At 37.9% G+C, this 15632-nt stretch overlaps 1 protein-coding gene across 2 annotated transcripts in view; it reads right to left on the bottom strand.

Annotated features, from left to right (window-relative positions):
* Positions 1-15632, bottom strand: part of Wdr49 (WD repeat domain 49) — a 152221-nt gene that overhangs the window by 115644 nt on the left and 20945 nt on the right. Inside the window, exon 1 of one of the 2 annotated variants that reach the window (XM_076574269.1) lies at positions 15-376. The exons of the other annotated variant lie outside the window; for it this stretch is intronic. The gene's annotated coding sequence lies outside the window, so the exon portion shown is untranslated. Of the gene's footprint in view, positions 1-14; positions 377-15632 lie in introns of those variants that run through there. 2 annotated transcript variants of the gene reach the window in all.

The raw sequence follows: 15632 nt of genomic DNA on the forward strand, positions 1-15632 counted from the left end.
GGTGTTATACTTACATGGATTTTGGCAGGTGAGACAAATAATTTATAGTGCTAGAAACTGCATCCTCAATTACAGTGTTGAGGCAGGAGAGTTAGAGACTATGTGTTGATAGAAGCAGGGATTGCAGAGATGTGAGACATTAGCCATGAAGCTGGAAAAGGCAAGGGATCAATTCAGAAGGAAAAGCAATCCTGAGAATAACTTTGTTTGCCCCATAAATCTCATTTTGGACTTCTGCCCATCAAACTGTAAATCAATAAGATGGCATATGCAAGCAGCTAAGTTTGTGGTAATCTTTTACAGAAGCAACAGAAAGCAAATATCGTGGCTTACAGAAGAATGGGTGAACCCTTGAAAAGTTTTGATAGAGCCAGGAAAACTACAACATAATACAATTTCAATTCAATGGTAAGAACTATACTCTGTAACATAGTATTATAAAAGACACTGTAACCATAGTTATATTCCATAAAGTACCTGCAAACGCTAAGTTAGCAGATACTAAAGCATGGCTCCCAGAGGAAAGACAAGGTCATGTTTCTACAAATCTATCCACTTCCATTCACATAGGTGTTAATGATATCATTGTACTTGGTGTGTATTTCTACTGAAAGACACCTTATTTAATGTTATTGTTACTTCTTCGTAACTGAATTTGTGATCAACAGTATTGTAATTTAAGTTTGAATGAAGCCATGGTACATTTTTGGCATTTCCAAATATTTTTTGAGCTTGGGAATATCAGCAACACTTCCCCCAATGGATTCAGGGACCATTTTAAACAGCAAGTCATCAGGTGAGGGTGTGGAAACTGTGGCCCACAGGAGATGGAGAAGACGGCCCTTCCTTGTGTTGCAGTGGTGGTGCTAGAAGGCAGCAGACTGGCAACCTCACTTGACCTTGTCGATAAGTCTAAGAGACTCACCGTTTTTTCTACTCTCTACACTTCTTCTTTCTTGGGAAGGACCAGGAAAGTCGTGTGAGTAGTGATGGGTGGTTTACAAAGAAATTTGCGGTAGAAGGCAAATCCGCTGTCTACACGTAAATTAATTAAGAACAGAGCTTAATACAGGTGGTGGGATTTGTGATGAAGGAATCACCTTTCCGTACGAGGGAGTCAAAGTGTGAGGATACACCTGGTGTATGAGTTATCAAGGAATACAGCTGCTCACACAAATGGATGTTTTGTTTGCCATGGTCAATGCCATTTGCCCTCAGCATTCCCCTCCCCCATGCACATCTGATTCTGGGCCCATCTATTCATGTGTAAGAATTATCAGCAAATTACTTCATTGATTCATGTGTAAGAATTATCAGCAAATTACTTCATTGATTAGCCTTAACTTACCCATTTGTAAAATGGGTGTATCAGTATCAGTCATAGTAGCATCATTATGAAAATAATCTGAAGTGCTATTGTATGAGAATAGATTGGGGTAATCAGTTGGTTAGTAGAGATTTGTTTAGGCATTTAACTAACTAAATCAGCTTTCTGAAAAACAATTACAGTGGGTGTTTTGACAGCTGTAACCCATCAATCTTACCTTCACTAAATTATTTTTAGTCTGAAAAGTTTAGATAGATTAAATGTTTCAAGGCTCATATTTTTAGTATAAACAAAGATACCTGGATCTAAGTGCACTCCATCAGAGACAAAGTTGAAAACTGTTTTTAAAAATGAAGTCAATTCTTTGGGGTCACTCAAGTATACTATCATGTCGTCTGCAAATAGGGAAAGCTTGACTTCTTCCTTTCCAATTTGAATCCCCTTAATCTCCTTATGTTGTCTTATTGCTCTGGCTAGAACTTCAAGTACTATATTGAATAAGTATGGGGAGAGTGGACAGCCTTGTCTCGTTCCTGATTTTAGTGGAATTGCTTTGAGTTTCTCTCCATTTAATTTGATGTTGGCTGTTGGTTTGCTATATATTGCCTTTATTATGTTTAGGTATGTTCCCTGTATTCCTGATCGCTCCAAGACTTTTATCATGAAGGGGTGTTGGATTTTGTCAAATGCCTTTTCTGCATCTAGTGAGATGATCATGTGGTTTTTTTCTTTGAGTTTGTTTATATGGTGTATTACATTAATGGACTTTCGTATGTTGAACCACCCTTGCATCCCTGGGATGAAGCCTACTTGATCATGGTGGATAATTGTTCTGATGTGTTCTTGGAGTCTGTTTGCCAGTATTTTATTGAGTATTTTTGCATCAATGTTCATGAGGGAGATCGGTCTGTAGTTCTCTTTCTTTGTTGCATCCTTGTTTGGTTTAGGAATCAGGGTAATTGTAGCCTCATAGAAGGAGTTTGGTAATGTTCCTTCTGTTTCTATTATGTGGAACAATTTAGAGAGTATTGGTATTAACTCTTCTTTGAAGATCTGGTAGAATTCTGCGCTGAAACCATCTGGTCCTGGGCTTTTTTTGGTTGGGAGACCTTTAATGACTGTTTCTATTTCCATAGGGGTTATTGGACTATTTAAATAGTTTATCTGGTCTTGATTAAACTTAGGTATGATGCTACTATGACTGATACTGATACACCCATTTTACAAATGGGTAAGTTAAGGCTAAAAGAAACCTGTACAATAAAACAACTTCTGGAAGCATCACAATCCCTGACTTCAAGCTCTACTATAGAGCTACAGTAATAAAAACAGCCTGGTATTGGCATAAAAACCGACATGTGGACCAATGGAATCGAATTGAAGACCCTGACATTAACCCACACACCTATGGACATATAATTTTTGACAAAGAAGCCAAAAGTGTACAATGGAAAAAAGAAAGCATCTTCAACAAATGGTGCTGGCATAACTGGATATCAGCGTGTAGAAGGCTGCAAATAGATCCATATCTGTCACCGTGCACAAAACTTAAGTCCAAGTGGATCAAAGACCTCAACATAAATCCAGCTACTCTGAACCTGCTAGAAGAAAAAGTAGGAAATAGTCTTGAACGCCTTGGCATAGGAGATCACTTCCTAAATATAACACCAGTAGCGCAGACACTGAGACAAACAATCAATCAATGGGACCTCTTGAAACTGAGAAGCTTTTGTAGAGCAAAGGATACGGTCAACAAGGCAAAGCGACAGCCTACAGAATGGGAAAAGATCTTCACCAACCCCACATCTGACAGAGGACTGATATCCAGAATATATAAGGAACTCAAGAAATTAGACATCAAAAGGACCAACAGTCCAATTGAGAAATGGGCTTTAGAACTAAACAGAGGATTCTCAACAGAGGAATCCCAAATGGCTGAAAGACATTTAAGGAATTGCTCAACTTCCCTAATCATCAGGGAAATGCAAATCAAGACAACTCTGAGATACCACCTTACGCCTGTCAGAGTGGCTAAGATCAAAAACACTGAAGACACTTTATGCTGGAGAGGATGTGGAACTAGGGGAACTCTCCTCCACTGCTGGTGGGAATGCAAGCTTGTACAACCACTTTGGAAATCAATATGGCGCTTTCTTAGAAAATTGGGAATCAATCTCCCCCAAGATCCAGCTATACCACTCCTGGGCATATACCCAAGGAATGCTCAATCATACCACAAGAGCACTTGCTCAGCTATGTTCATATCAGCATTGTTTGTAATAGCCAAAACCTGGAAACAACCTAGATGCCCTTCAACTGAAGAATGGATAAATAAATTGTGGCACATATACACAATGGAATACTACTCAGCAGAGAAAAACAACGACATCACACGGTTTGCAGGCAAATGGATGGATCTAGAAAAAATCATCCTGAGTGAGGTAACCCAGACTCAGAAAGACAAATATGGTATGTACTCACTCATAGGAAGATGCTAGATGTGGAACAAGGATGACTAGACTGCTACTCACATCACCAGTGAGGCTACCTGGAAAACGGGACCCCAAAAAAAGACACGGAGAAATGGACAAGATCTACATGAATAGCCTGGTCATGAGTGGGAACAATGAAGGGCGACAGTCGAGGGAAAGAGTGGGAGATCCTAGCTGGATCAAGAAAAGAGAGGGAGAACAAGGAATAGGAGACCATGGTAAATGAAGACCACATGAGAAGGTGAGAAGGGGAGGAAGCAGAGAGCTAGGGAGGCCCACGGAGATCCACAAAGATACCCCCTCAAAAGACTGCTGGCAATGGTCGCGAGACGGCAGGAACTGACCTACTCTGGTGATGGGATGGCCAGACACCCAAATAGTGGTGCCATAAACCCCATCCAAGGACTGAGGAATCTGAAGGCAGACATCCATGGCTGGGCCCCTGGTGGAGCACTGGGAGTCTAATTAGTGAGTAAGAAGAGGATTTATATGAGCGAGAATTGTTGAAGCCAAGGTTGGATAAAGCACCGGGACAAATAACCAAATGAATGGAAGCACAGGATCTATGAACCAAAGGCTGAGGGGCCCCCAACTGGATCAGGCCACCTGAACGGGTGAGACAGTCAGTTGGCTTGATCTGTTTGGGAGGCAGCTGTGCATTGGTGCCAGGTCCTGGGCTCGTTGCATGAGTTGGCTGTTTGAATCCTGGGACTTATGCAGGGACACTTGGCTCGGTCTGGGAGGGGGGAATGGACCTGCCTGGACTGAGTCTACCAGGTCAACCCCGGTCCTCGGGGGAGACCTTGATCTGGAGGAGGTGGGAATGGGGGGTGGGCTGGGGGGAGGGGTGGGCGAGAGGGGGAGAACAGGGGATTCTGTGGCTATTATGTTGAACTGAATGGTGTTGTAAAATAATAATAATAATAATAATAATAATAAAATAAAAAAAAATGAAGTCAATTGTGATCTTTATTGTAAGATGCTACAGCAGTAGTTCTCATCCTATGGGGGGGGGGTCACAACCCCTTTGGCAAACCTCTGCCTCCAAAATTATTTACGTAATGATTCATATCAGTAGCAAAACTACAGTTATGAAATAGCAACAAAAATAATTTTATGGTTGGGGTCACCACAGCATGAGGAACTATATTAAAGGGTGGCAGTGTGAGAAAGGCTGAGAACCACTGTGCTGCAGAATAGCATTCACTGCCTGTCCATATTGCTTGCTTGTTGATTAAACACCACTTTAAAGCAGACCTTCAGTATGTGTTTTACAAGCTAGTAACCGTATTATATTGCTAAAAAAAAAATCTGATAAATACAGAGGCAATTTTGTGTTGTGTATTCAAAATTATGGAATTACAAATCTAGCATAAATAACAAGCTATGTTCCCTGAAGTAATAAAAACAGCTGCATAAAAGTGTTCTGTACATTTGATAATGCCAACATGCACTCAGGAAAGAAAAGAATTACTCCAGTTTATGAACCTGATAAAAATGCATAGAAGTAAGTATGACATCCTTGGTGGTTCCATTAGTAATGGTTTGCTCATTACCTGTTTGGTTTAAGTTTAAAAATAAAAACATTTTTTGCACATCTTTGTTAATCCTTTTAGCATCTGGTCAAGCCTTCTTGAACTAAAAAATTAATGCTCTTGTCTCTCAGAACATATTTTCTAATTCTGATAAAATTTATATGGGATTGGGGTACAGTTGTTCTGCTCAACATAATGGTTAAACTTATTTGCCATGTCTAAGGAAGCACCCAGGTATTGACTCTGGTTTCTGTCCTGAGAACACCCAGAACACATGCTGATACACTCAAGAATGCCTCTTGATTATCTCCCTCAGCACAATTTTAGACTTCATAAAATCGTCTTACTGAATATCTCTCCAATAAAGAACATTATAAATATCATATTATTTTAATATTTATGAAAACTGAGCTCAGAACCTCAGTGTGAAACTGCAAAAATACTCTTTTGGGTTTGGTTTGGTTTGTTTGCTTGTTTGTTTTTTGTTTTCGAAAAAGGGTTTCTCTGTGTAGCCTTGGTTGTCCTGGAACTCACTCTTAGTCCAGGTTTGGCATCGAACTCACAAAGATTCACCTGCCTCTGCCTCTGACTCTTGAGTGCTGGAAAAGGTATCACCACTGCCTGGCTAAAATATTCTCTTCCATAGAAATCTGACATCCCTTTTTAGCACTAAGAAAAAATTGTGTATTTTTAATTCTTATTAAACTTGCCTGTAATGATCACTTTTCTGCATTTTTTCTACATAAGAACCAAAATTATTACATCTTATTTAACAAATGGCATCCTGCCATGTACAAATAGAGATATGTAGATAACCATCTTTCATTTTTATTTTTCCACTTATCTCATATTTTGAAGCTATCCCTCCAAAATGTATACTTATCTTTACCACCACAATATTCTTGGAGACATAGATAATTTAAGGATCCTTTATTAATAAACTTTTCTACTATTTTCAAAGTACTGGTTTTATATAAACAAGCCTATACATACATCTTAGATCAATTATGTAATTAATTCTTAAGGAAAAAAAATGTATTAGAAGCAGAATTTCTGAGACAAATTATTTATACATTATTTTTGGTAGCAAATGATAATTTTTATTACATGTACACATTGGGTTTTCATCAAATCCATAATCTGTCCCCTCCAAATGCTACCCCCATCCACCACCCCTCACCCCCACCCCCGCTTTTTCCCTTCCAACTTCCTGTTTGATTTTATACCCACTGAGTTCACTTGGTTCTGACTTTACAGGCACGGATGTAGGACAGTATACTGGAACATGTTCCTCTCAGAACATATTTTTGAAAAATCTTGACATTTCTTCTGCCAGCAGCCATCACTTGGGAATGTAACATGTCTACTGACGCAGTAAAGGCACAAATGTTATGGAGTAATCAACCACTTCCAGATTAGATTTAAGGTCTGCCTCATAAAACCGAATTCATGCCTTGTATGGAAATTCAGTGATTGCCTATGTCATAGGGGAGAATCCAATGCCATTATCCTCCTAATAATAGGATTGTAACATTAGCTAGGGGTGTGGCTTCATGAGTTCTTCCCCTTCCATGTCGGGATTTCTGAGTGATTTAATTTTTGGTAGGTTTGGAGCTTGCAGTCACAGTAGCTATGAGTTCCTGTATACAATAGCCCTGTCATGCCTGGCAAAAACTGATTTATTTCAGATGTCTACTCTGGCTCTGACAATTTTTCTGTGCCTTGTTTTGCAATGACCCTGATCTTGAAGGGCTGGTGATATAGACAGCCCATTTAGAACTGAACACTCCCCAGTCTCTTGTTCTCTGCACATTGACCAGTCATGGATCTCTGAATTAATTGTGATCTACTACAAAACAAAACTTCCTTGATGAGGAGAAGTGAGATGTCCTAATATCTGGATAAAAGGGTAAGAACTTGGTGGGGGCAGTTTATTTCTACAGCCAGTGAGGAGAATAATAGTATTGACTTCTCCCCTGTGACCTAAGCAGTCACAGAATTTCTATACAAGGCATGAATTTCATCTTGGAAGGTAGACCTTAAATCTAAGCTGAAAGTGGTTGGTTACTTCCATAATTGTGCCCTTATTGCACCAGTAGACATGTTACCAGGCCATTCATTACTGTAGCACACGGGGTTCCCAGCTCACTAAGGCTGTTGATTACTTTTCTCCCCTGGTAATATGCATACAACCACCCAACAGTGTGGAAGCTAGCTAGTGGGGATGAAGCTTCCAGGTTAGCATCAACTTTATTTTTTTATGTTCTATTACTCAAATATGTGTCATTTTTCAGCAATAGGGTCTTTTTGATTGTTTGTTTTTGTTTGTTTGTTTGTTTTTTGTTTTTTCGAGACAGGGTTTCTCTGTGTAGCTTTGTGCCTTTCCTGAATCTCACTCTGTAGACCAGGCTAGCCTTGAACTCACAAAGATCCGCCTGCCTCTGCCTCCCGAGTGCTGGGATTAAAGTGTCTTACCATCAAGTTCTGGAAAGTAAACAATAGCAATAACCCATTGCTTGAAAAACTTGAAAAAAGGTACCAATACCTGGCACTGAGGGCTTTTTTTTGTTTTGTTTTGTTTTGTGTGTGTGTGTGTGGTTTTTTTTTTTTTTTTTTTGATAACCTAAGGTACCTGGGAGAGGACTTGTCCCCTGTTATAGGGTACCTACATTTAAACTCCTTTGATATGTGTAAACATATATATTAGGAGATTTTATATATATATATATATATATATATGGATACTTCTATAGTGTTAGGTTTCCTTATGACTTCTTCAAATAGTTTTAGTAATAATAATCTTTCCTCATAATCCCTCTGCTACCCAGTCTTCTAATCATCCTCCTCATTTGATCCTTTTTGTTCTGTTTTCCCCTTTATATTGATAACCTGAGTCCATGCCCCTTCATTTGAGATGCAACTGTCCCCAATGGCTCCTTATTAGTTTCTATGATTTTAGGAATACTCCGCCTTAAGCACACCTATCTAAAGATTTGTGGCTAGCATCCACATATATGAGATGTTAGAATAGCTAGTTACACTTGCTTATTTCATAGTTCTATCTGCTTGAAGTAACTTTTTCCATCTTTTTACTCAAAGATGATATGTATTGTTAATATTGAGGTATATTTCTTGGAGGCGGCAAAGAGATCAGTTCTGCTTTCTAATCCAGTGTTCTAATCTATGTGTTTATTGGGGGAATTGAGACCAATAACAGTCATTACTTAAAGATGCATATGAATTACTGTCACTTGCTTGATTTTGTGGTGTTTTCTCAGAATGCTTTTGATTAACTGTCCTGACATTGTTTATTCATTCCCTGAAACCTTTGGGGGATATTTTTCCTTTTTTTCAGATGGAAGTGTCTCTTCTGATATCCTCTGTTGAACGGGCTTAGAATTCACAAATTCCTCTAATCTGTTTTTCTCACAGACAGTATTTATTTCTCCTTTAATTTTAGCGGATAATTTTGTTGGGTATAATAGTCTGAGTTGTTCATCATTGTCTTTCAGAGCTTGAAATATATACTTTCAGCTCTTCTTGCTTTAAAGATTTCTGTTGTATTACCAGGTATTATTCTAATGGTGCTGACTTTATAAGTGATTTGACCTTTCTCTGATCCTGTCTTCAGTGTTTTATATTTGATATGCTTGGATGGGCATCTCTTTCTATAAGCTTGGAGAATTTTCTTCTGTGACTTTACTAGATAATTTAATAAATAATATATATTCTCTACACTTTCACTATGATAGCATCCTTCTATGCTTATAATCTGAAGATTAGATCTTTCTATGGTGTCTTATTTGAATTGCTTTAACATAGTTATAATCATTCTTCTAAATCCTATTTCCAGGATGGCATTTTCACTAACAACCATTACTATGGGGTTCATGGTTTTGGAGGAAATATGTTACTTGATTTTTCCTGTTATTTTTATTCCAGTGTTGGGATTTGTATGTCTAGTATTGGTTGGTTGAATTTTTGTTTTATCTTTTTAAAGCTTTTTTCTTTCAACATAGGTGTCTACAATGTTCAGGAAGGAGCAAATTCAGAGCAGAGTTAGACTATTGATTTCCCAAACCTTCTGTATGTCAGCCATAGCTTGATGCCGACAAAGGCTTGGGAAAAGATATTGGAGAAAGTTCATCATAGCAGTGTGAACTGCTCCTGTAACTCAAGGTTGATTGGAATGACTTGTGTCAGTCAGGAAGCTAGGAGTACTCTGTTGAATACAAGAGGAAAGTACAGGGTGGCTGAAAAATCCATGGCTGGGATTTGGCAAGTTCCAAAGGGGGGGGGCAGACCCTGGAGAAAGTAATGGCCTTTGGCAGACAGCCTTGGGCCTAAAAGGGGAGGCACACATAACCTATTTGCGTCTCCGGGCCATGTAGGGAGGCTGGAAAGTCACTGAAGTGGAACAGAAAGAATATGGCAAGTTCTAAAGGGAGGGAAAAGCCTAAAGAGAAGGCAGGTTCTGGCAAGCCAAGAATAGAACTAACACATTCTTAGTCTTTGAAATTCCTTGCCAAATCTCTTTCCAGATTATTAGACAAAATTATATTCTTATTAGCAAAACCTAAGTTTATCTATACTGAGGCCCTCACCAAAGTAGGGACTTGTTCTTACTAAGACTCATCAGGTAATGATGAAACATAATTTTTAGAACTATGCTCATTTACATACATTCTGAAAAAGACCCTGTAATAATAACAGCAATACTTTATAACTAACTACGTAATTCTTACTTTTTCTCCTGCTTATAAATTTGCACCTGAACAGACTAGAATTCACATTAAGTTTAAATCTATGAGGAAATCATAATACAGTTTGGTCAAAATCTAGATATTTTCTCTCCTGCCAAAGCCTGGCAATGGATAAGTGTGATACCGGCCGAAGGTTCATTATCTCCATTCATTGTTGAGTATTCGCTACCAGAACCTGAAAATAAAGGTCAAAACATTAGATGAAAGATTTTCTTCCACCCATCCACTCAAGAGAAAATATGAAAGGATAGATATACCATATAAGGCATCAAGGAGAAATTTGTTTATTCATTCAACAAATACTAAATATCCATTTCATGCCAAATAATATTATAAACACACAGAATGAACTTTAAACAAGGTAAACTCTCTTCAAATACTTTCATTTCAGTGGAAGCCAAGATATGTCAGTAATAATGAGGAGCACATGCTCCCTAAATTGCTAAAAGTAGTAGAAGCCTAAACACCACTCTATTGTTTTTCTTCATTATTAAACACCATGTGGTATTTAAGCTTGATGACATTATATAAATACCAGTCTTAAAGAGATCGAAACCTTTTCTGTAGTCTGTACATTTATATTTTTTTATTTGCTTTTACTACACACAATTGGGATTCAACAATGCTGTCTTCTCTCTACATGAAAAGTTCAAAATTGGTGTCTAAATCTTGTTTGCTCGAGACCCACTAGTTTTATAAAGCATTTCACCAAATTAATATTTTTTGTTAGGTAGTCAGTGTGAGTTTTTGTTAATGTTCCACTACAGTTGAGTGAACAGACACTATCAAAAATGCATCCTCTATCTCTATAATTAAATTTAAAATTAACATGCTGCTTTCTCATGCTTCATTCCATTGTACTTGCCTCAATTTCCCTTGGTTATAAACCATGCTGGTTATGAATATGTATTAGGGTTTGCTGTTAAACTCTGTGAACATTTTTGAAGCAGAAGAAAAAATACGTTATTTCGGAACAGATGCATCCACTTATAACATCCCCTGTAATTTCCATCTGTCCAAGAACAGTCAGTCAGTCATGAGAAAGTGAGCAACAGGATAGAAGAGACCATGCAGCTGGCTCAAGTTCATAGCTCTCCCCTGATTCAATGGGCTTAGTTGGTTTCAATTTCCACTTAATCTAAGAAAAGGCACTTACTAGCAAAAACATGGACCTTGAAATCCCAGCATATAATTTACAAGTTTACAATAAACCAGGTGGTGTTGGAATTGAACTGAAGATATTATACAGTCATTATTTTTAAATCTATTGATTAATGATGTATCGATATTGATACAAATAAGTATAAATAAATTCTAGCTATGTCAAACAAAAAGGCACAGAAACAATGTCATCCCTGTAGTGGTAAGGACACTGTGTCTCAGATGATAACTGTCTAAATACTGTTCTCCAATAAACAGAACTGGCATCTTGATAAAAATGGCAGACTCCAAGTATTGGGTAGTAATGGCATCTTGTGCTGGAAAAATAAAAGTAAAAGATTGATAGGAAATATTAAAAGAATAAAAAAGCTCCAGACACTGGTAGAACATACCTTTAATCCCAGCACTGCAGAGACAAAGACAAGTGGATCTCTGTACATTCAAGGCCAGTGAGTTCCAGGACAGCAAGGGATACACGGAGAAACCCTGTCTCAAACCTCCCCGCACAAAAAAAAAGGGGGGGGGGGAGAAAAGAAAGAGAAAAAAAGATACAGGAGCTGACCACTGTCAAAATTTGAGGCAAGTTGCCCATTACAAAGGGTAATGATGGTTATGGATAATAAGGTATTAATATGAAATGTCAGCCCATGCATCTGTGGTGCTCCTCGAGATAAAATAAAATGAGTGTGAAAGAGGAAGAGAGTGAGATAAAGTAGTCAGTCATAAACAAATGCCATCGTGAGAATAAATAAGGATTGATAACATTTAAAACACCATTTTCTAATCACTGGTTCTAGCAAAGATGATTGAAAATAAAGCAATAATCAGGCCAATGAAAGTTTACTGAAAAATTTCCTAATATAATATGAATGTTTCAACCAACAGATGTGTTTGTAGTAGATAACAATAGTGAACCCACTTTAATCACAGATTGACATGCTATATTTGGCAAACCTGTGCCCCAAAACATGACAGAAAAACTTAAAAAGAGGAGCAATTTGTTTGGGCTCATAGTATCTGAACATCGAGTCTATCTATATTTGCTTAGCTCGGTATGCTTGGACAGAACCTCTTGATGGTGGAATTTTGTGGCAGAGTCTTTTCACTTCATGTTGTGCAGAAGGCAGAAAAAGGATAGTAAAAAGAAAGAGAGCAAAGTATAACCCTAGGGACATGCACTCAATGATTTACTTCTGATTAGCATCCACCCCATAGCCGTTACCACCATAATATATGTCACCACATAACAATTTCATTAGATATTGATCCATTCATTAGATGAGAACCTTTATGATCTCCATGTTTCTAGAAAAGGCCATTCCAGACACCCCTAGAGGATTCTTCACTAATCCCCCGGGTGTTTATCAAGTTATCAACTAAGATTACCCATCTCTTATGGTATTACTCCTTATGCCAGACAATAGGTAGGTACACAGAATATATCCTCTGCTGTGTCTTCACAAACATTAGAGGGCCTGAATCTAACAGTGAAGAAGCAATAATCAAACCCCAATTGTAGTTTAGAACACCCTACTGGATCAAGTTCTTTGAAATATCCATTTCATGAGAGATGAAAGAAAGAACTCCTGAAGATTAAAGGAAACCAGAGACAGACCAACTAAAGCAAATGTGTGATCCTAGATTGGATCTGTGGTTTAAGAAAATAGCATATAAACTATAAAATATTGCAAAGATGAGTAGGGATATTCTAGTACAGATTTTGTTTGGTAATATACGAGGTTAAACTTTCTTGGTGCAAAATGGCATTATAGTGTTCTAGCAGGTGTATGCTGAGCTAATTAAGGCTTACTTAGGATGCCTGAGTTACTTTTAGGTAACTTTGGTAAAGCCTTTTACATCAAAAGTGTATAAAGTGAAAAGTAAGACATCAAAGTTGTAGTTGTTGAATTTAAATGAAAGACTGTTTTACTGCAGATGTGCTTCTATCTTTATGCTTTCTGTGTGTTTGATAAATTTTAAAGAAAATTCAGAGGGAACAATTAACCATTTCTTCTTCTATGTTCCCTAACTCTACCTTACTTAGAATGCCCAATCAGTCAACAAGTTCTGTGCATCACAGCTTTGAATATCATTTCAATCTCTCTTCAATCCCTTCTACAGTGGCCAACCCCCTGCACCAGCTTTCTAATGGTCTTTCTTCTTTCTCTATGCCTACTGCCAACACCACTTCTATTCCCACAACATTGTAAAAACACACAGGCTTAATAGTTGTTTCTGAACTACCAATCTTATTATGTGATTTCCATAATTAAAATGTGCTAAGCCTCCTCACAGCCCCCAAGATAAAGCTCAGTCCCTTTAACACAGTTCCTTAAGTCCTTCCTGATGTGGTTGTGGCTTGGTCCTCCAGTCTCATCTTTTATTACCTTTTCTTTTGCAGATGAGTTCTAGATCCCTGAAAATAGGTAGCAAAATACACCATACTGCCAAGATATGGTGTCACATCTACAACATCACCATGTGGGAAGCTAAGGCAGGAGAGTCAAGAGTTTGAGTCCAGCTCAGGCTACACAAGGATTTCAAGGCTAACTGGGCTACACAGCAATATTCTGTGATTTATGATTTAAATCAGTAAATCTATCAATGCCTCATAGTCCCTTGGTAAAATAAGGCTTTGTATTTTTTTATTTTTATCAAATTATTTTCTTAACCCCCATTTTACCTAAATGAATGATGTCCATACCTGCAGATGGCTTCCTGGATAGTTCTCACTTGAGGAAGGCTTCTGAGAGACCTCTCTGTTATGAGAAAGTACTTTCTTGCTTGAGGCTGAACTGTTCCCCAAAGGCTCATGTGTTAAAGGGATTCTTTGCCATATGATGAGATTTGAGGAAGTGGCTGGATCATGGGAGCTTCATCCTCATTTGAAGCTTAATTAATTGACAAGTACATACTTTGATGGCATTATTGGGAGGTGGTGAAAACTAGTAGATGGGGCCTAATTAAAAAATGTAGATCACTGTGGGCACACCTGCGAGGAAATGTATTGTCCCTAGACACTTGTTTTACAGACTTTGCTTCCTGGAAATCAGTAAGTGATTAGCTTTCACATGTATAACCATCTACCATGATTTTCTTTTTCACCACAGACCCAGAAACACAGAGCCAAGTGAGCATGGACTGATGTCTCTGAAACTGAGAGGCAAAAGAAATATTTCCTTCTTTGCATCATTTTCTCTGGTATTCTATCATAGTAATTAAAAAGTGACAAGTAAATCCCCCATCCTGTTTTCTTCTCAATCCAATTAAAAATCACAAAGTAACACAAGTTTGCTTTCACTACAGTCCTCACTGAGGAAAGGCCTTATTTTAAGTATTTTTCAATAGCTACATATAGGCCATTCCATAAATGTCAGTTGTAAGTGTGAGAAAATGAATGAGTAAAAGAATATGTGAATATGAGTACCTCATAAACCTCTCCCATGTGCTGTAGAAGAGATGACTATTACACCAGTAATAACAACTTTGGCGTAGAAGTCAGAGTAGAGAATGATGGCAAAGAATATAGAACAACAATGTAAAAAATAATTGTGGAAAATTAGGAATATATTTGAACAAAGAAACAATGAGAGATATTTACTACAAAGAAAGATACAAAAGCTGGTTATCAGATCAATTGAGGCAATAGTCTGGATCAGCCAAAAAACTCCAGTAAATATGAATAAACCCTTTACATGGGTTATCTGTTTCCTCACTTGTTAAATAAAGTTAGTAAAGTCAGTCTCTGTGGTTGCTTTTTGTCTTAGTTAGGGTTTCTACTGCTATGAAGAGACACCTTGACCATGGCAACTCTTACCAAAAAAAACACATTGAACTGGGGTAGCTTATATTTTCAGAGGTTTAGTCCATTATCATAATGGTGTGACATGGTGGCATGTAGGCAGATATGGGTCTGGAGAAGGAGGTGAGAGCCAACATCTTGACCATGTTGGTCAAGGGCAACAGGAAATGGTCTGAGTCATTAGGAATAGCTTGAGTATATATGAGACCTCAAAGCTTGCCTCCACAGTGACACACTTCCTCCAATAAGGTCATACCTACTCCAACAAAGCCACACCTCCTAATAGTGTCATTCTCTATGAGCTTATGAAAGCCAATTACATTCAAACTACCACGTTCTACTCCCTGGCCCCCATAATCTTGTAACAATGCCATAATGCAAACTGTGTTTAGTCCAATTTCAAAAGTCCCATAGTCTATCACAGTTTCAACAATGTTTAAAAGTCCAAAATTCAAAGTTTCTTCTGAGATTCATGTAATCTCTTTAACTGTAATCCCCTATAAAATAAAAATTTAAAAAGGTCATATACTTTCAACATATGATGGCACAGGA

Source organism: Peromyscus maniculatus, chromosome 6 (assembly GCF_049852395.1).
Source record: "Peromyscus maniculatus bairdii isolate BWxNUB_F1_BW_parent chromosome 6, HU_Pman_BW_mat_3.1, whole genome shotgun sequence".
Lineage (NCBI taxonomy): Eukaryota > Metazoa > Chordata > Mammalia > Rodentia > Cricetidae > Peromyscus > Peromyscus maniculatus.